This window comes from Pagrus pagrus (assembly GCF_965226575.1).
Source record: "Pagrus pagrus genome assembly, chromosome: 18".
NCBI lineage: Eukaryota > Metazoa > Chordata > Actinopteri > Spariformes > Sparidae > Pagrus > Pagrus pagrus.
Genome location: NC_140202.1, coordinates 11091881 through 11104580, shown reverse-complemented (window position 1 = coordinate 11104580; position 12700 = coordinate 11091881). Strand labels below are relative to the sequence as shown.

Sequence of the window (12700 nt, the reverse complement as noted above, 5' to 3'; positions counted from 1 at the left end):
TTATTCAAGTGCCGAGGCTGTGATGACACTGAACACGTCACAGTACGTCGGCTGAAGTCTGACAGGGCTCAGTGTGCAATTCCAAATGGCGGACATTTGGTTCCAGCCTTAGATGACACTGAGTGTTGTCTCATTTGTCCCCAATAAATCCAGATCCAGTTCTCTGAGTTCATGTCTGGAAACTGGCAGTCAGAAGGAGCTGGAGTTGATAGTCATCTTCATATTCCTGCCAATATTAACATCTGAACTTCTTGTTATAATTTTCTTTACTTTCTAAAAAGCCTGGTTTGTGCCTCTCATGTATTACTATTACACTGGAGTCTTAACTTGGGAAACAACAGGCAAAGCATTTTTCTCTTCGGCTGATTAGAGGAGTCTTTGAGGATTCTGGTAACATCTTCAGAACAGCGGTAAGTGTTATTAAACAAGCCTCTGGTTTTTTTAAAGATCACTGGGTATTTATTTTTCAGAAAATTTGATGCTTAGCTTTGTGACTTGAATTTAATGGCAATACATGAGAGGCACAAATTATTGTGTGTTTTTCCCCACCAATAACCCAGTTCGCTTTCTAAGGGTGCTCTGACGTTCAGTCAAAATGGAACCTGGTATCTTTGCCTGGTCGGGGCGGTTTGTTCGGGCTGGTGCGAAGGCTGCCAATCCAACTCTGATGTGGAGCAAACAGCCAGACCGAGTTCACTTGAAAAAAAGGGTCTCAAGTATGATTTAACAGCGTTACGATTTCAGCATGAAATATGTCTTACATGTATAAAGGGATCCATGTCCATATTCATGCAAATCATTTGGCAACCGTGGCAACACATATGTGCATCAATGTGTGTAGTTTTCCTGATAAATAGGTTAAAAGCATTAAAACTGCTGTGCTTGCATCCTACTCCGTGTACTTTGTTTGTTCATTAAGTCCAAGTGCCTGACAGTGATCCCAAAGTAATAAACCCTGAATAATGACTGTACAACACACCTCTTTTTCCTCCTGCCTCTACCTGTTAGTCATTATGAACAACATGCAGTAGGTTTGCAGTTTTACATTCATAATAATGCTCATAATCAGTTCTTCCTCTTGAGCTCTTTGTGACTCTGTAACCATCCGTAATTTGAATTCCTGATGATGCACTGATGTCGCAGGATTACAATTGCCCCAAAAATTGTCCTATCACTTAACTTTAGTATAACTTCATGTTCACTCCTTGTGGTTTGTTTATATGAAGCACTGCCTTCACACCTAAGAGCTCAAGGACTCAACTCAAGGCCCCAGCAACAATCAGTACAAAGCCTCCTTCTTAAACAATGAAATTATTAACAGTAGGCATACTGTGGAAGTACTCACGATAGCAGGTTATGTCCTGGTTGTGTTTTACTGGAACAATGATTAATGATCTGAGTTCGCTAATCTATAGTCCTGTCTGTAGGTGTTAATGCCAGACATGTGCTTCTCAGTGGGTACCACAGCGGCGCCACCTGGCCTAATGACCCTGCCTCTTACTAGTCAGCAGGTATTTGGCTCGACTTGCTGCAGATCAGCTGTTGAGGAGGAGGAGGAAGAGGAGGAGGAGGGGTGGAGGTGGTTGTGCATTTCCCCCAACACACTTGGAAATAGAGATAAAAGGTGTTAGATCGCCACCGCATCATCACTAAGGTGTCACATCTCTGCTGAGCCCACATGGGGAAAGTGTAAATGTGAAAATTGCGCTCAAAAGTACACCTGTTGAGGCAACCATGTTTTTAAGAGTGCATTTCTCACAAGCAGTGTAACTGTGTTTATTTAATGTGTTTCATGTTCATCGTAGTTCATCCCCAACAGAACTGTTGGACGCATTATGTTTGGAACCACACTCATGTCATTGTCATTTGATTAAAATTTGGCAGAGTGTCATGCACATGCCACATTGATGATTTATCTGTGGCTATTAATAGGAGCTGTGGGCGAGTGGGTGTAATTGCATTCTCGTGATGAGTGACTCTGTAATGTGGTGACAAATATATGTAGATGTTGGCAAAGTGACTCATTCTACGGCGGGACATTTGGTCACTTCGTAGATGATGATCATCAACAGTCATTCTCTTGTTTATCTGATCCGAGAATCCTTCTCTGAAGATCTCTGAGCTCTAAACAGCGGGGAGGGGTTCAGTCTACATTAAAGGTTAGACAGCTCTGCTCATATTGAGGACCCACTTTAAAAAAGTATCTATGACAGAAGGTACACTCCTGAGAATTCAAGTGACACAATCTGTGTTTATTTTAAACCTGCTCCCACTGCTCCAATACAACAGCCCACACCTGCCGTTCCTTTAGCTGCACCTGCAATCTATTGTGGACAGCAGGATCCTCAGCCCCGCCATCTCTGTTCCGGCTGAAATCACATTTCATCAAATAATCCTGAATAAAAAGCTCTATCAAAGCGATAGGCTATGATTTACCGACTGTAACCACATACCAGTTTGGTGCATGTGTGGTGAGATGGAGACTTGACTGCCTGTGCCTTCAAAGAAAAATAAAAGTGCAACAAACACTTTTTGGGGCTTGCAGGACCAACCGTTTGATGCACTTTGTGCAAACCTTTGACACAGACTTTCCCATTATTGTCATGGTTTGGGTTTTTGGTTCCCATTTTATTTTGTAGATTTTATCCTCATGTCACGTGTCTGTTTTCACGCTCTTTTTCTGTGAACACCTGTGTTTCATTTGGTCATTAGCCCTTTTGTATTTAAGTCTAAGATTTTCCTTAACTCTTTGTTGGTTTGTCTGTGTCACTTCTTTTCCTGTGTTTCTGCAACTTCGGCTTCGTCTTCAGTTTTGTATTTCTCTTTTACTTTGTTTTTTCCTTGGACCCTCCTTTGCCTGTCTTTTGTTGTTTCCACATTGGACTTTGGATCAGCTCATCATTAAATCTAGCTTTTTTGTTAAGTCTTGCTGCATGCTTCTGTTTCTGCATTTGGGTCATCACCATTTTGCAAATCGTAGCAATAACAGTACCAGTGTTGGAAAAGTTACTTCAGTGCTGTAGTTAGTTACTCATTACATGTTACTCGTTGAAAACATTTTAGATGTCTCGTAGGGGGAATACAGAACTGGACTGAAATACAGACAGAGGAGGGCAAGGTCAAGCAGGTCCAGGTAATGATAAAAATAACAAATCCTCACAAACAAAAGTACGAGGTGAGAAACTGATCAAGCAACATGGGAACTGACTACACAATCTGGCAAGGAACAAAATAAGTGAACTGGTGTGTGCATATATATATGGTGAAGTGGCTGAAGAGGGAATGAGACACAGGTGAGGAGGTGGGCAGGGAAGTCCAGCTAACTGCTTCGCAAAGGATAAGTGGGAACAGGTGTGCTGGTGGGCTGGGTAGCCAGGCAGTGAGGAGATGAGGGAAAGTCTGAAGCATGTAAAAAAGTAAATGTGGCCCGAGAGGAAGGACAGGGAGACAGACTGTGACATAACAATTACGTTACGGCCAGGTGACTCCTCCACAGCTAGTCACAGCTTCTGTATTTTTTAAGGGAGGCATTATGGTTTAACAAGCAGCCAGCCCAGTTTGGCAGGTACTTTCTCATCGTCTACAGATAACTTTGCCAGCCTGACTGTCCAGTTTTCCCAAACTCACACCAGACTTCCAACTCTGAGCAAATTACCAGTGATTCAGTGATGAACGCAGGCTTGCCAGTGGCTAACGTCAGCAAGGAGTCACAACATAAGACAACATGAGACAGAGTTACTTCCGCACTCTTCATCTGCCAACAGCCCCTCTTGGACCAGGCTGTTCATTGAATGCAATGGCTAAACTGATATCAACCCTTCCTCAAACCCCTGGTAGGAAAACAAACAAGCTGGTGTCCCGAGACGAGTAGAAAAATAGTATCTGAGGTTAACAACTGTAATGAAATTACTACATTACATCAGTGTTGGGTACAGACCAAAGAACTTACCCAGACAAAGAAGGGGAATAGGAATATTGACATCTGGTCATCTATTATATTGGTCTTGGAGTAAATGACCTCAAATTTCTGATATCCATGTACAAAGTATGAAAACTGCAAGTCTCTCAGTCTTGCTGTCATCATCAGTACTCATATTTTTAATGCATAATAGGTGCATATGTTGTATGCAGAATGTGCATAAGCAACACACTTCTTGTATCTACTTTCAGGGCTATAAAAGACTTTAAACTTTAGACCTTAAAAATCTTTGACTCCGGCAAATCGTTTGCCGATGCGTTTGGCCTTGAACATCACCATGGTAGGGCAGATCATGGCTTGCCTGATACAACACACTTGCTATTTTTGGACCTGGTCAGCGCATCACATCAGGGTTCGGCTAAGTGATGTGACCACAGCACCCTTTGTTCTCATTAGCAAGCAATAGGCTAGTTCAGAACCCGCCGCTTCAAACAGTCCACAGACGGTCTCTAATGCACCGTCTGAGTTTTGAATGTAAGGTTTGTGATGGGTACAGAGACACCAGCAAGACTTGTGAGAGAATACATTAATACCATTGAAGGGATCTGGACGGTTTGTTTTGGTGATTTGGATTCTGGTGCTGTCAAAACTGCACACTTGCAGTACACAGACTCGTCCCTTTGCAGAAATCTGAGAGGGAGAGGGAGACGTTCAGAGAGAATTTACAGCAGTGAATCCACACTGGATTCTTTCAAGATGTCCAGAGCAATATTGAACTTTGCTTGTGCTTATCCTGCAGAAAAAAAACACACTGGGTAAACAAGGGAGAAAGAGACTCAGATGAGAGAATTTGTGTTTACCTTTGTGGGTGTGGGTGGATAAGAGAGAGAAAGGGAGCACACTGGGAGGAAGAATGTGTGTTCTGGAGAGATGAGAAATAGAGAAGGTCCTCCTGCCAGCCTCGAGGCCATGGTACAGTCAAGAGGCTCATGGTGTTCATTACAGTATTGTGTTTGGACTGGCTCGTCCAATTCTTAGGTAAAGGTGTAATGTGTACATGTTTGCCACCTGTCGAAGGTCGCTCCAAAAGTATAGGTTGCAGCATATCGCTGCAGTATAGTGAACCGCTAACTGCTGTTCACTATACTCTTTGCTGTAGCAACAGTATCTATGGCTGTAGCAACAAGCTGCCATTAGCTACTTAGCTCAGTTAGCCTTGCAGGTAGCAGGCATGTTAGCAGATTTGAGTCTGCCTTGACCATGACCTCAGATCACAGAGGGAAATGTTGGTGTTTTTCACAACTGGGTTACACAAAACTGGGACCGAACAAAGTATCCGAGACCGATGTAGGCCAGTTTGGTGACAGCGTATACAGTACAGAGGCGATTTACAGCGGCTCCTACCAGGACTATGACTCCAAGGACTAAAAATACAGCAGGTGGGGGTGACAGAAGAGGTGTGAAGTAGGAGCATCAGCAGCTTGTAGATGCAGAATATTTTCACATCTAACTCGGTGAATTAAGGATTTATTTTGGCCTTGTTGGAAGACAAAACAAAAACTGGTTTTGGTGAGTTTTATTTTTATTTCTGTTGAGTTTTGATGATATTTGTTTTGGAATGACTAAACAAGGCGATTAAACTTGTCTTAGTTTGGTAAAAGAGAGAAAGATGAATTCAGAATGTGCACTGTTGAATTGTTTCTGTTTAATAAAGAAAATAGGTGTGAGAATGTTTCTATCCTTGACATTTTGTGGGTTTATTCTCTCTATTTATTTGACTAAAAAAGGTAAGAGAGTGTGCGAAACAAAGGGAACTCCAAATATTTTTATCGGTATCGGCCTTAAAAATCCTTTATCGGTCGGGCTCTAATTATGAGACAGGACGGGCCAGGACTAGCTGGTTAGCATGCTAACTTCAGTAGACATCTCTGCAACACTATACATAGACACATCTTTGACGTGTATTTCTTAGCGTTATTTCTTCACATTCAGCTGATGATTTTGAATCATATTTGGTATTTGTGGCTTAAAAATCTGGACCTACACACCTGTGTATCCATGTGTCAAGAAATACATAAACTAAACTAAAGTTATAACTATTGCGAAAGAACCTGGATCAGTGGCTTGATTTTGGTTTATCATTTTGGTTATATAGGTTCAAATGCAGTCTTCTATCGCTCAGGGTAACAATTAATTTCCAAAGGACTGTTTTATGTTTTAAATAGCAAGTTGAAGTGAAAATGATTTACTGTTTGATCAAAGAAAAAATAACAGACCTTTACAGCTGCCACAGTTATCATGGGGCCACACCACTTGACAGATGCACATACACACACTCTATATACCAAACCATTTTCTCTATCTCTGTAATTCTCAAGACTGGGCAACGATGACTCCATTTTCTCCATGACTGTGCAGTCTCACCTTTGACCTACCTCCCCAGGCTACTTGTCCTGAGGGAGTACAATGTGTCCAAGGCGCATTAAAGGTCATCACTATTTGTCACAGATCTCAACATCTCCGTTCCCTCTACAGCGCAACCCTCTTTGAGCAATGCATGTCTTGTAAAGCAGGAGCAGGAAAGAGTCAGGAGTCCAAGATATTGGGAAAATTGCTACATATTTGAAAACCAAGGTCCTAGAGTGATGGGTTTAAATTCTAATGCAAAGCCACAGCAAAATTTTGAAGAACTGCTGGTTGAACTATAAACCTGAGCTAGTTATCAGAGTGTGGTTGAGGCAAAGGCTAACAGATTCATGTAAAAGAACACTTTTAAGGCAATCATAGCTCATTTTGTATCATGCTACCTGAAAATAGGCTAGAGTTATGATTCTGAAGCACTAGACTAGAAGGCAGGACTGTAACATCTAGACAGCAGAAGTAGTGTTAAGTAAATGTAGGTGTCAGGAACACAGTGTTCATCTCCTCTTTGGGGATTGTTTTAACGGCAGTATAGAACATCAGTAAAGCACATTTCAAAATGTGTTTTTTATTAGTATTCTGTCGACAAGTGACACAACCCAGCCCCAAATAGATGTTTCTAAAATATGTAAACCTAAGCCTTAACCTTACCAGACCATAAGCACAGCGTTGTAAGTTTCAACATATACATGGCTTGCAGAAACGAATACCAATATTCATTCTCTAATTAAACACACTCCTTTTTCGGAGGACATAATCCTCCTAAAATCACCGTCCATCACTAGTTAAATCAGATTAGACAAACACCCTCATGTCATGTGTGCTATCGTCTTTGTTCCTGATTACATCTTCTACTGACTTGTCTTGATGACTTAATTGTGATGTATCTCTTCTACTCTACATTAAGCCAACTGACTCATCCGCATCTATAAGCCAGTCAGTTGTATTTAAATGCGACTGAGCTTGTGAAACATAAACAGTCACAATCCTACATATTCAATACATTGTTAATGATGCATTTACTGTATTTACGCCAAAATTAAACATAAGCAGGGCCCAAGTGTGACATCTGCTGACCTCAAGTGACAATGCAACTAATGAGACTCAAAACAGTTTCACTGTGTTTGTAAATATTTGCAGCTCACTGTAAGCTAATGGAAAAGCTGTGATCTCATCATACCCTTTTCAAGGTAAGCCAGGTTTACTACACAGTGAGTCATCCTTATTTACCCTTGCACATTGAGCAGAAATATGAGAAACCACTGAATGAGCATTATATACTGTATATGAACATATGTAGGTTCTTTAGTCACCACTTTCAGCTAATTGCCACAGGAAATGAGAGTATTGGTGAATTGATTTTTTCATTGAAGAAAAGGAGCCAATCACTGCAGTGGATTAACAAAAATTGGGTCACTCACAAGGATCATGTACAGTAAGGCTTTAGGAACTAGTTCAGTATTATATAACCAGGTGAAAATATGCTTTCTATTGATGATTGAGGACGAAATTAGTCCAATTTTAGCTATATCGTGCTGTACTGTGTGTCAGCATGTGTCGATTCCTCTCAGAAAACAGAAAAACAAGTCAAAACACTTACAGGGATCTTAAAATCATTAGAGTCATTATCAACTCTCATGTGTGATAATAACGAGAGTGAGTCCAGATTTGGCATCACGCTGTGTGGATTGGCTTGAAGTAACGCAGCGAGGAGCCCCTGAGATCGGGCTGCAGGGATCAAACTGAAGGCAAAATAAGCTGCACTGTTGCGGCATCCCTCCACCCACACACTCACCCTGCTCACTCACACATACTCACTCTAGTCATCTCTGCTGGAGGACGTGTGTGCGCTGTAGTCTGCGATCGGCGTGTATCTGTTTGTGTTCCCCACTCATTGTCTCCATCATTCATTCCTCTCTCCCTGTCGTTCATTTCCCCCCCTCTTTCTTGTTCGTTCTCTCAATCCCTCCCACCTTGTTTTGATCTCTGTCGTCTTTTCTCTCCCACTCGCTCTCAGTCATAAAAACATGCACATGCACCCATCTATCCACCCACACACGCAGTTGGCACGGGCGAGTCCCCAACAAGCAGCACAGTTTGGCGTGGGGTTATGCAAAGAAATACAAAAATCGGTGCGGCGCCACTGCCTAATGGTGTCTCCATGGCAACTAAGGGAGCATGGCCCTACAATGCGGTGTCAAACAAACACAGGATTTTAAATCTCGGCAAAGAAATTAGTTTTGTGCAATGACGATGGGATGGGGTCAGTTACAAAACAGATATGCGTGTGGTCCATGGTATACTATTCAGACAACACCTTAGTATCCAGCTTTCCCCTTTAGTTGCCCCTTAAGCAGCTTTCATGTTTAGTGTCTGACAGTATCATATGTATATATGTTTTGTATGATGTTTACACTGACGTAACACTTCATGTTTTGAGCAACAACAACATACATACAAATATCATACAAACCTCTCCAAAAAATCTGCCTCACATATTTCACCAGCATAAGTTGTTTCAGCAGAATCCCCAAAAGGACATACGTATGTGTACCTTAAAGTCACAAAGCCCTCTTACCCCTGTAGTAATTATGACTCCTGTCCATGAGGAACAAAGTAGGAAGCAGGGTGACATTATTATGGAGCTGTAAAGTCATCATAACCGAAGGTCAGGGTGAATGGGTGGTTCGTGAAAGCCACAAATGTTGTTTGTCTCCTTGTTTCCTAACGACAGTCAGAGCTGTTTTTTGTAACTGTGATGACAAAGGTCCTCTCAACTTAAGCCAAGATGTCCTTTTCTAACCTTAACCAAGTAGTTACTGTAAAAGCAACAATCTTTCCCTGAACCGAACCAAGTTGGTGTGTTGACTAAACCTTCACCACAGCAGTGTCAGATCAGAAAATGGTTTTATGGTTTTAGAAGTCGTTTCTCAGTTTGTTTCTCATAAGCGCCCTCTGCTTAAAGCAACATTATGTAACGTCTTTACCTTAAAATAACAGCTTCAAAATCATTTTGATGCCACAGTGTCTTGTAATAGGGTGAACAGTGTCTCTGTCTCAGCCACTCTGCCCCCCATCACTTGTTCCTGCACTATGTAACTTCAGTGAGAGGGTAGGATCACAGCATTACATCACATGTTTACTTCAAGATAGAAGTTTTCAACACATAACATTGTTATGATGTAATGAGTTTTGTTTGTAGTTAGCACCTACATTACGTCTGACAAACTGTTACAGACCTGGGATTTGTATTTGCAACAGTAGTGTTACACTCAGAAACTGTGAGGGGCACCTCACACAAAATGCCAATTTCTGCATAATGTTGCTTTAAACAGCCTGGGTTAAATGGAATTAGAGAATTTTTGTGCTTAGCAACAGACAAAACTAATGAATAGGCCAATTAGCCATGATCACAGGGGTTGAAATGAGGTTATTTCAGGGCTGCATTCAGCCCACAGGCCACTAGTTGAATAGGTCTGAGATAGGAATTGGTCAGTGTGATTTGCTGTTTGCTTAATTTCGTTATGGCTTGTATTTAGATCCTTTTCTAACGGCTGTTATTGGCCTATCAGAGATATATTGGACATACTGTATATCAGTATCTGATGTCTGATATGTGCCATGATAAAACCTGATAATCAAGGATGTTTATAATTATCAAATTCCCAGTGAAGTTTACTGTTTCAGTGCCCCGAGTGCTGAGCTGTAAAATATTGGGCTCCATAACATCTCTTCTTTATATCAGCCCCAAAAATCAAGTATTGTTCATGCTGCAGCTGTAATATTCCCTGTATATTGAGAAAATTGACCTTGCCTAGTCTCTCCTGTATGGGAATTTCTATATATAAACAGCACATAAAAAATACAGGGCAGAATCATTTGCGATTGCCATGTCAAGGCTCATTTCGAAAGTGATGGATTTCAAGGGGTTTTTCGTTGTAAACAATAAAAATACTCTATGGTAACAACATTTGCAGCCTTTTTGTTTGTGCTCTAATACCTTTTCACATTGAAGGGACACACCTATAATGCAGGAAAAAAGTGCAATTCCACACACACACATGCCCATTACACAATAGCACAAGATAGGGCGGGCTCTCTGCCAGAGCACACAACAGTTTATCATCTTGTGACTCGGTGTCTATCAGAGGCATGAAGGTGTGTCAGCAAACTACTGCTGAAGGTAAAGGGGGAAGAAAGCACCGCAGCTGGAGCAGCTTATTCGGGTGTAACTTTTAAGAAGCAGTGCTTTCAAGTAGCAAAGAGGTTGTTCTGTTTCAGTGCATGAGTCATTTGGCTTTAATGCTTTACCTGTGGCTCAGAGGCTGAGCTCTGGCACTGGCTCAGGCTGCAGTGCAACCTACTGACAGTCCAAGAGAGAGAGATGGAGAGAAGGGGGAAAAAAACTGATGGAGCACAGAGAAAGAGGGAGAAAGGGAGAGCTAGGGAGAGTGTGTTGGTGAGTGACAGATACAGAGTGGGAGGAGGGGAGAGGGATGCTGATGCAAAGAAGAGAGGGCTTTCTTCTCCTGTTTTCTTTTGGGTTCACTTCAAGATTCCCTGCCGGGAGAGAAGCCTGCTCTGAAGAGGCGGCTGTTCAGAACCTCGCCGGCATCCCGCATGTTTGCTCGTGTGAGTGTGTGCGTATGTGTGTGTTTTACAAAAAGAAAAAGGGGTTGATGGACTCAGTTGGACACTGATTGGAGTCAAAACGATTATCACAGCAGAGAGGTTGTGCACCGACAGTTGTTCACGGCTCACACACACACACACACACACACACACACACACACACACGCATGCTCCACAGTGACACATCTGACAGCAGTGGCTGATCTTCTCCAGCGTGTGGGCTGCCTCATCCCACTTTGGATCAACGTACCGACCAGTGACTTGATGTAACAGGCCAGGCAACCATCTGTGTGTCCGCACAACAGTTCGTGCATTCATCCAGAGCTGTGGCATGTAAAAAAAAACAACCAAAAAAAACCCAAACTCTGCCATAGCTTTCATCCATGTGAGCTGCTGCAACAATGATCCGTAACAAATTCAATTTGTCCAAATTAAGCCGTCAACCATTTTCCTACTCATTCTCCGTTTCAGTCAAACACATTTGCTGAAATAAAGATTTTGTGTCTCTCGACGTATGTCACCATTTCTCAGAGACTTTTCGCTGCTGTTCAGGTAGCTGGTCCTTGGTGGACTGTGACGTTACGCCACCTTAAGCTGTGAAAATCATCATGAGTGGCCCACAAACCATGACATTAGAGCCCTGCAAACATGATTTGTTACCGCAGCAATGCAAACACACCTGAATCAATGTCAACCACGTCTTCAAAAACCACTTAACTACATGCAAACCTTTACAGCCCGGTAACCTTTTAACGAACCCGGGCGTCTTTATACTCACTTTGAAAGTGTAACTCCAGGCCTCTTGCACAAAATGAATTAATTGCTCTTGTCATAGCTATTATGGATTTTTTTCTATTAAATATGTAATTCATGTGAAATGATGCAGATTAGTGTTGCAATATGCTGAAGGCAATATCCCATACACGTCAGGATGCAGGCTGTAGGATCCCTTCAATGTCGTTCCCTCTGGTTTGTTTATGGCTGACGGCTGTTTTCATTGTTTGTGAGCTTCAGCGTTTGAGCGTCCACGACTGTTGCTGTCAAAAGCTATGAGTCCATTGTCCCAGATATCCAACATGAACTGCCAAGAACGCTCACAATGGCTCTTCCATCTGTGCATTCTTTACAGGGCGTTTGTGTACATTAATACCAAGTTGTTCATGTCTTTGTTTGCTGCTTCTGGGAATCACCTTTTTAATCCAGGAGCCGTGTCAGTTCAGTGAACACAAGCCAAGGGTCCCAACAAAACTCAACATGACACACACACACACAGGCCATGTTAATCAACTTAAGGAAAACACATTATGTAAGCAAGCTGTTTGTGCAATCACATTCAGCTGCCACCTAAGAGTCATTCATCTTGCTTGAAAGTAAATGTGACAGCATCATTTTCGACGGGCCAACAGCTGTATCTGTCTCACTCCTGCTTCGTCCTGATTCCCTGTCATGCTGCTGAAAAGGGACAAGCCCAACAGAGCAGGTGTCTGACAAGACAATCTATACCCTGTCATCGTCAGCCAGGTTAATACTGTATATATGGATTGCTCAAGGTTGGTGCCTGATTACAACTGGTTAGTACTAAGTGATGAAAATGCACTGCAGCTTCAGAGAGGACAAAGGTAACGGGATATTTTAATGTTTGAGTGCAAACAGTGAAATGTAACATACACTAACCTGCAAACAGTGAAGAAATTACTGAATTAAGAATTTACTTTTACTCAAGTACTG

General features: G+C 42.1%; 1 protein-coding gene across 8 annotated transcripts in view; it reads right to left on the bottom strand.

Moving 5' to 3' along the window:
* dlgap2a (discs, large homolog-associated protein 2a) overlaps positions 1-12700 on the bottom strand; it is a 188144-nt gene that overhangs the window by 118023 nt on the left and 57421 nt on the right. Inside the window, exon 1 of one of the 8 annotated variants that reach the window (XM_084381054.1) lies at positions 8159-8228. The exons of 6 other annotated variants lie outside the window; for them this stretch is intronic. The gene's annotated coding sequence lies outside the window, so the exon portion shown is untranslated. Of the gene's footprint in view, positions 1-8158; positions 8229-12700 lie in introns of those variants that run through there. One more of the 8 variants, XM_084381053.1, reaches the window with a different exon arrangement.